The sequence below is a fragment of the Cynara cardunculus genome (genome assembly GCF_001531365.2).
Source record: "Cynara cardunculus var. scolymus isolate 2C chromosome LG 2, CcrdV1, whole genome shotgun sequence".
Classification (NCBI taxonomy): Eukaryota; Viridiplantae; Streptophyta; class Magnoliopsida; order Asterales; family Asteraceae; genus Cynara; species Cynara cardunculus.
In genome coordinates this window covers 29,632,148-29,641,819 of record NC_037529.1, presented here as the reverse complement: position 1 = coordinate 29,641,819, position 9,672 = coordinate 29,632,148, and positions in this window count along the sequence as shown.

The following is a 9,672-nucleotide window of genomic DNA, read 5'->3' as shown; positions in this document are numbered from 1 at the left end:
CTTGCCATTTTTGAAGAAGTGTGTAAAAGTTTAAAGTGAGGTTGACCAGATTGCAAGTGCCTGATTTCAAGAAGTTGAATCTCATTTGATTGCATAAGGTGAGTAATTTCTAAACTCTTTTGCATAAAATTATTATATGTTTTGTATGAATCTTGTTTATGTTGGAAAGAAATCAGTCTTTTGTTCTAAGTATTTTATCCGGATATTAAACCGGACAAGGTTTGACCGTAATTGATGTATTGTCCGGATTGTCTTAAATCAGTTAAGTGTTGATCGGATTATGATTGGTAAGAATGATTATCTTTTTTACACTGAGAAGTAAGAATACGACCAAATGGTGGCCGAATTATTTTAAATCGGCTAAGTAATGAGCGGGGTATTGACCGGACTTGTTATCCGGACAAAGATGATTTTGATTCTAAGTGATAAATCGATCAAGCTTTATGCGGGGTATTGACCGGACTTGTTATCTGGACAGTTATTGAGAATTATTTCCAAGTGTAAATCGGACAAAGTTCATTTTGTGTGTTGTCCGGATAGTTGACCGGATTTGAASTTCGGCTAAGTCAAAATTGACCGGATTTGATGTAATGTTGTGTTTTCGATGAGAAATATTATTTTATCATAAAAAGGAARTTTTGAAAGAAATAATTTTGTATTGATAATAATATCAATGGCTGCGGTTTATTTGAAATTATTTCGTGAAAATATTTTGATGAGGAAATAATGGTGGCATATCAAGGAGAGGTGTACCATGGGATAAGTGTGGCATATCAAGGAGAGGTGTACCATGGGATAAGAGTGGCATATCAAGGAGAGGTGTACCTTTGGATATAAGGGTGGCATTTGTATGTGTGTTGTATGATATAACTCATTCTATTATATCCTTTAAGACTACCGTGGTCCGGAGTCTTTATTTCTTTGTGACTTAAAGATTTAGGATCATGGTTTTTATTGGAAATCATAGTTTGGATGTTATTGAGAAGAAAATGTCGGGTTTGGCCTGAAGCTTTATATAACCTTGTTTGGTTAAGAAAAGGTTTAAAAGTGGCATTATGTGGAACCTGATTGGTGCAGAGTTTTGAGATTTGAATAAGCGGAATGCTTTGCTTGATAAATGGAAAAGATCTGGTATTACGTTTCTATTTATTCATATATTTGTTATATATATGAAATGATATTATCCGTAAAGGTTTTGGTGATTTTTCACCCTGCAATAACATAAATAGGATATCTCACTAGACCTTTCGGTCTAACCCTTGTTTTGTGATTTAAATTATGTGTTGCAGGAGGTTCGGACAGTAAGGGGAAAGGAAAAGTTTATTATGTTCATATATGCGTTTCTGCTTGAAGATCTGTTTTGATTGATTAGTACAAGAAATGTATTTTGAATTTTTGGACCTTGTATCTGGTCATGTTAGATTCTTGTACTAAGGGACCTGAATGGATTGATATCATCTATTTCTTTTGTATGAAATATGTGTTACATACAATATGTGGGTTGGGGCGTTACAACCGTGTCACCAGCAGCAGGAATTCTGGGGATTAGAGTAGTAGGTACGAAAGTGTCATTTAAGATTGATTCATAAAGTTCAAGGTCGAGACTTTCAAAAAAATTTATCATCCTGATCTTCCATTGGGGATATTCTTCCCGAATGAGAGTAGGAGGTTTTGTGAGGGAACCGATGCTATACATGAAGTTCCACGATTGATTAGACATATCGTTCAAAGATTTGAAAAAGAAATTTTACTTGAAAGTGAGAAGTCGAGTTTTGACCAATGTCAAGAATACGAAAAGCAAGCATTTTTAAAACAGATCAAAGACTGGAATGAAATGTAGTTTTAAAAAACAAATAACCAAAAATTAAGAAAGGTATCCTAAAGGATATAGATCGACTAATAAATTAATTTGATTAGTTGTCCCTAATACCAATTGTTGGAAGCCATATTCTCTTAATATCAGAAAACACAGTTGAGTGAATATGAACGAAGTAAAAAAGTGTAACTAAAAGGTCAATCGAATGAAAGATAAGAAAAAAGTATGACTTTGAATACGTCGGATGCTTTTATTAGATGAGAAGAAAACACAAGTAAACTCTCAATCTAATTAGTATTCTCACAAGGTTTGGCTATAGTCTAAGTCGGCACAATCAGGTAACTTGTTACCTGAGGAGGATGCCTTCTTATATACGCCTATGCTAAATAGAATTTTCTAGAATATTGGCTTGAATCTCTGAGCGCTTATTCCACATCCTTATCGTTGACGACCCTTTTGAATGGAGGAGCGGACTAAGTCAAGCCGCCTTGATTTTGTTAGATGCTTGCGAGAATTTCTGAACTAAGCGCGCTTTTTATGGAGGTAGGAGACTCAGAGGCTCTGCATGTACTATGCAGAGGCTCTGTATCTGGAGTGTAGCTCTGTATCAAGCACTTAACCTTTTTGGCGCTTAAGGCTTGATCTTCCATGGATTAGAGCGCGGGCTCTGTATGTGAGACGCTTGGCTCTTTAAGTAAGAGATCTGTCTCTTTGATCTCTTTTGCATGAGAGCTCTTAGTCCAGACAGCTTCAATAGACTAAGTCATACATACTAGAGTAAGAGGCTTCTTACTTACACTTTTACAAGATGAGGTCTAACAAAATTTTCAAAATAATTTTAAAGTCTTTTCCCATAATCAGAGGTTCTCTGATCCTGTTAAAAGACCAACTAGAGCCTCTCTGCATATGTTAAAACTTGATAGAAAACTTTAGACAATCAAAGCCTCTGATGACAAATCATTTTCCCTTTCTCAATAACATCAAAGTTATTATTTCTAAATAGAACAATATCTCTAAATCATCAAATCACAAAGAAATGTTAATTTAGATTTATTGTATCTGATAGTGATAATAACAAGAGTTATAATATTACCCACACCTGCAATTGCCACTCTTATATCCATAGGTACACCTCTCCTTGATATGCCATCCTTATTTCTTAATTAAAACAAGGTTCCTTACTAGAACAGACTAACGTCACCATGTTTGGAAGTACCCAACACCCAGTTCCAAGCCATAATAGACAATTGTCACCACGTTTAGGGGAACTACCTCTTAAAACAAGGTTCATTCCAGAACAAACTTATGTCACTATGTCTGGTAGAAACATTTCCCAAAATACAGTTTCTAACCAGAACATACTTACGTCACCACGTCTGGTAAAAATATTTCCCAAAATACCGTTTCAAACCAAAATAGAATTACGTCACCACTTTAAAAGATATAAAATACCCCTTTTCATAATAAAACAAATTAAAAAGAAATATATGTTAATTGTGAAAGATCCCTTTCATCAAAACTCAAGTTCAACAATAACCACAAGTTATCTCACATCCGGAAAATACATGTTGTTAGACCCATAATTCTTATTGTAAAAGTAATGAAAAATGCACAAGTATGGATGTCCGGAGGACCGATGGAAGAAGAGTTGAAAAAATTCTAAGTGCTTGAAGGCAAACCATAGATACGATGAATGGTCCAGAGGTTTGATGAACAAAACATCTCCATTACTGGTTGGACATATTACTTAGAAGACAGCTGGAGATGACTCATCGACAGCTGGAATTCTGTTACACAAGGTAGTTTGAGATAACTTCTTTTTTTCTAGATATATATCTTTTCCTTGTTTATCTCATAGATATCTTTTACCAGATTGTTATCTCTTAGACTAGATTGCTAGTATAAATAGCTTTCACATGTCTTGTAAAATAAAACATCCTTCTCATTACAATTATTATAGTGAAATTTCTTGAAGCTTTATATTCTCTTGAATATCATACAAGCTGTTCTTCACTATTCTTCATAGATACGATAGATTTAGGTGCATTAACATAAATCTTCATGTTATATTGAGAGATCTGGGATCAACAATTGGTATTAGAGAAAATTGATTGATTTCCAATCAAAACGATCAATTTGAATCTGAGTATTCAAATCTCTCAATTTTTCTTCGTTCTCATATTTTCTTCTTCTCCTTAAAATCTCTTCAATGGCCAACTGGAATTCTACCTGTAGCGTTGGTTCCCTCACCAAGCCTCCAACTCTTCAACATGAAGAGTATTCGCAATAAAGAATAAGGATGGTGAAGTTCCTAGAGGGGATGGACAGTAACCTTCTCAGATCTGTTATAGAAGGTCCCTACATTCCCGGAACTCTTGTCCCAAGAGTTCCTGGAACAAGCATTAATGAAGAAGTAGCATCTTACTATATGGTGAAAGATGAGAGCAATTGGAAAGAGGATGACATAGAGAGAGTAGAAGCTGACAGGAAGGCTAAGAGACTGATTATAATGGCCATTCCCAATGAGATTTTTCAGTCTCTGGATGCTTGTACCACTACCAAGGAAATATGGGACGAACTTGCAAGCCAACTGGAGGGAGGAGCTAAAACGAAGAAAAATCAAGGCGCAATGTTCAAACGAATATACTAATTTTAAAGTATTGCGTGATGAACCAATTCAGAAGACCTATGACTGATTCAACACCTTGATAAATCAATGTCGTAGAAACGACATTGCAAGGACGAAAGAGGAAAACAATGTCCTATTCCTCAAAAGTCTCGGTGATGAATGGACTCAACTGTCCATGTCTTTCCAAGAAAATCAAGACTTAGACAGCTGGTCACTACATGACGTATATGGAACACTTGCTGCCCAAGAGCAAGACATTCTGAAAAGGAAGGTGTCCATCCGAGGACCTCTTGCCTTAGTATCTGAAGAAAAGGAGGTTTCAAGGGGCTCTTCTAAGGAACACAAAAAGAAAAGAAAGAAGGCCTTAGTCGTAGAATCTGAATCTGAAGAAGAAGTGTCAGATTCTAATGATAGGCTTACGACGAAACCTAGAAATCGATCACTGATCCAATTTGAGTACCTCTACAGGATAGACCTCAACAGAAAACTGAAGAGTCACGACAGCAAGTGATTGAGTTAAGAACTCTCAAGTCATTTGCCAAATCTCTTGCATTGATAACCAAACAGTTCCAGAAGAAGTTTGTCAAAAGACCCTTCGAAAAGGATAATAGAAGAGACTCCAGAACGGAGAGATTTCAGCCTGCCTATGGACAAAAGATAGTCAAATTTCATCAGAGAGATGAAAGAAGAGAAGAGAGAGAAGATCGATAAGACAGAAGAGAAGGATGAGACGGAAGGAAATATGGTCTTCGATGCTACAAGTGCGAAAAGATAGGCCATTTTTCAAAGGACTGCAAAGAACGTCTGATCAAGGATGCAGACTACTACAAGAACAAATACAAGTACAATCCGAGAGAGAGAAGCTTGATGGATGAAAAAGATAATTGGGTCCCCGACTCTTCGTCTGATGAAGAAGACAAGGCGCTCGTATGTCTGATGGCCAAGTCCACTGCAAAATCCACTTCTGACTCCGATGACCAGGTATATAATTCTTCCCATGATGAAACCAACTCTGCTCCATTTGAGTTAGAGTTAAAGGTCATAAAACTTTCAGAAGATTTTCTTAAATTAAAAGAAAAATTAAACATTGAAAAATTTGAAAGGTTAAAATTAGAGAAATAAGTTAGATTCTACAAAAGAGAGACTAATCTTCTTACTGAAGAAAAAGCTGAATTAGAAAGAGAAAAAACTCGCATTGCATCTCTTAAAAAATCAAAAGAAAAGAAACTTTTGGATCTGAGTAAGAAGATCTATAAAGATTTAGAGAAGAAGGTGAAAGCCTTGAAAGAGTCCGAGGCAGAAAGACTGAACTCAGTAGCTCTTAAAGACGTCTTTCAAAAGAAAAGGGAGATTCTTCATTTGAAGCTTTAAACCAATGAACTTTTGATGAAGAAATATAAAGATACCCAAAACGTTTATGAAAAAATTAATGGCCAAACTGATTACCAAGGAATAGGATTCAATGATCTTGACTCTTTCATCGAAAACAAGAAATCCACTCTTGAATCCACTTTTAAACTTGGATGTGTTCAAAAACCCGACTTTTCTCCTAAACCCAAAGCTTCTTTCAAAAGAGTAAAAGTATATGGAAAAACGATTTTCTCGAGGAAAATTTTTCGAAACGTGGTTTATGAGTGCAACACTAGTAAGAAACCTGATGAAAAGGATGATGTCTCAAAACCAGACACTAATGGAAACGTCATGGTTAAACCAGAGCCTCTGGTTATCATTTCTACAAGTTCATTAGGAAGTGCTTCTGATGGAACATAACATCTTAGTAAGGAACCATCATCTGAAGAATCGAGGAATGATTCAAGTAACCTTGAAAATTCATCTATGAAATCAAAAGCGATATATCTCCCAAAGGACAGTTCTGAACCTTCAACCTTAGAACCCATCTCTCTTAAAAACCTTCATGAAAATTTCGATTTTGAGAAGTCTACAATAAACTTTCTTGATTATGATTCTAAAGATGAAATAATCTGTGAATCGCCCGAAGTAATTGTGGGTAAGAAAATGCAAGTTCCGAAAATCCCAATGAATTCTGATCTCCCAGACTTTTGCGTAAAAGCTAAAAATTCTTCAGACCTAGAAAAAGAAAAGCTGAATAAAGTTAAGTTTGTCAAGGAAACTTCACAAGGCCCGACCCCTCGCTCTAAATTTATAAAGTTCACTCCTGAACAGAAACAAAAGTTCCATGCTTTTGAAAATTCTAACTTTCATATTTTATCTCCTTCAGCTAAAGGGAAGAACGTCCATCAACCCCTCAGAAAGGAAGTAAAATCCAAGCCTGCCCCTTCCAATAAAATTTATGCGCTAGATAGGAAGTTTGTAAAAACACCCGTTGCTAGACCATAAAATTTCATTCCTGCTTCTACTTCAAAATATTTAAATAAAAAGAAAGTTGTTAAACACTCTTATCCAAAAACTCCCACCTGTCAGTGCTTAACTCTTTTACAAATTTTGAGGAATCATATGTTAGATCATCGTTGCATTTTTTCTGAGAATGTTTATAGATATGAAAACGTTAAAACTCATGAAAAAATGAAAAAGAAGCCCAAGACAACAAAGGCTAAGGGCAAAGAATAGCAGCTCACATCCAAGAGGGCTGATGAAAAAGAGGATGTCAAATCCCCAACTAAGAAGAGAGAACCCATTATGAAATTGGTAAAAACCCTTAATTTGTCTTGCAGACCAACATGTGCAACCATGGTTCATGGATTCAGGTTGCTCAAGGCACATGATTGGTGATAGAAGTCAACTCTTTTCCTTCATCAAAAAATCTAGAGGTTCTGTGACTTTTGGAGACAACAGCAAGGGTGCAATCAAGGGGTATGGCACACTCATCAAGGGAAACAAATCAATAGCAAAAGTGGCTTATGTAAAAGGCTTGAAGCATAGTTTGTTGAACATCAGTTAGTTTTGCGACAAAGGTCTGGAAGTACGATTTCACAAAGGTTTTTCGATTATCGAAACAAAACTCTGTCAAACCATCATCAACGCCAAGAGAGAAGGAAATATCTATCTTCTGGATTTCCAATCTTCTGTGGACCAAGACACTCTATGCCTTGTTTCCCATAGGAGTGAGAAAAATTGGCTATGACATCAAAAATTCTTTCATCTGAATTTTGAAGTCTTGAAGAAGTTAGCCAAACAGAAGTTGGTCAAGGGGATACCTGATCTTAACTTTGAAAAAGACCACCTATGCTCGACCTGTGAGATGGGAAAGTGAAAGCGGGCTTCTCACAAGTCCAAATCAGAAACCTCGTGCTCCAAACCACTGGATATGCTCCACATCGACCTCTATGGGCCCATCGCTACACAAAGCCTCTATGGGAAGCAGTACATTCTAGTACTTGTTGATGAATACTCAAGATATACATGGGTTGAATTTGTCAAGAAGAAATAAAACGTTCCTGAACTCCTCATCGCAGTGATGAAAAAGCTCCAAGTTCTTCTACAACACAAACTCATCAAAGTTAGAAGTGACAATGGAACAAAATTCAAGAATGCCAAAATTGATGAATGTCTCATCAATGAAGGTATATCTCAGAATTTTCCAGCAGCCAAAATTCCACAACAAATGGAGTCATTGAACGACAGAACAGAACCCTTGTCGAAGTAGCAAGGATGATGTTTGATTCATCAGAACTACCCATTTCCTTCTGGGCTGAAGCAGTCTCTACTGTTTGCTTCACCTAGAACAGATCAATCATCAACAAGAGGCACCATAAGACCCCCTATGAACTCATCAACCAAAGACATCCAAATGTCAAATATTTCCATGTCTTTAGGTGCAAATGCTTTATACTCAAGGACAGGGAGTATCTTGGAAAATTCGACAAGAAGGCTGATGAAGGCATATTTCTAGGGTATTATCAACCCACCCGAACACCCAAAGAGGCCTACAAAATTTTCATCAGAAGGACCAAAATCGTCATTGAAAGCATCAATGTGTCTTTTGATGATGCATCACTCATGACTTTTGGACAACACAGTTCAGAACTCGGGATAACAAAAGGAGCCTTTGATTCATCTTTCTGCAAACCCAATGAATCAGAACTGGCTCAATTATTTGAAGACTTGTTTGAAGAAGATGCAGTCTCTAGACAAGTGCTCAATGAAAAACTACCTTCCATATCTGATGAATTACATGAGATCTCCAATGTTGAAGGTACAACTCTTTCTGAAACTCATGTTACTTCACCGTCTACTTCTTCTGTGTCTTTAGACCTAGAGCACAACTCTTGAGACGATCTCTTTCAGGGGGAGCAAGCAGTTCCATCAACCAATGAAGAACTGCATCTTGTTGCTCTGAAACCCCAATCTTTCACCAAGTGAACAAAAGACCATCATCATCACCAGATTATTGGTGATTCATCGTCCGGTGTTAAGACAAGATATGCCACTGCCAATGAATGCCTCTTCGTGAATTTTCTAAGCATGATCGAACCGAAGAAAATTTCTGAAGCCATATAAGATCCAAACTGGATAGACGCAATGCTAGAAGAATTACTCAAGTTTGAGCGGAACAAATTTTGGTCCCTCATGCCTCTACCCAAAGGGAAAACCGTGATTGGGACCAAATGGGTCTTCAGAAATAAGAAAGACGAAGATGGAATCGTAATTCGGAATAAAGCCTAGCTAGTCGCAAAGGGCTACTGCCAGGAAGAAGGGATAGACTATAATGAAACCTTTGCTCCCGTTGATAGGCTTGAAGCAATCAGAATATTCCTCGCCTACGCAGTGCACAAGGGTTTCAAGGTCTATCAAATAGATGTCAAGTCTGCCTTTCTCAATGGCAAACTTCAAGAGGAAGTCTATGTGCATCAGCCCCTGGGTTCGAAGACTCCAAACATCCAGAGTATGTTTATTTTTTGGATAAAGCTCTCTATGGGCTCAAGCAAGCTCCCAGGGCCTGGTATGAAACACTCTCTACTTTTTCTTACAGCCAATGGATTCGAAAAAGGTACCATCGACACAACCCTGTTTCTTAAAAGGCATAAAGGTGATATTTTGCTTGTCCAAATATATGTGGACAATGTAACATCCCAATTCTAATTTCCCATATTATTTGCTAAGTGCGCCTAATTTACATTTTTACGAAGGATATTATGTGCTTACATGCGAGAAAATGTTAAGCATGTTGAAATTTTACTACGTGTATTAGTAGTGGCCATATAAGGTAACCAATGATTTAGTGGGAGTTTGGGGATGGAATTTTAAG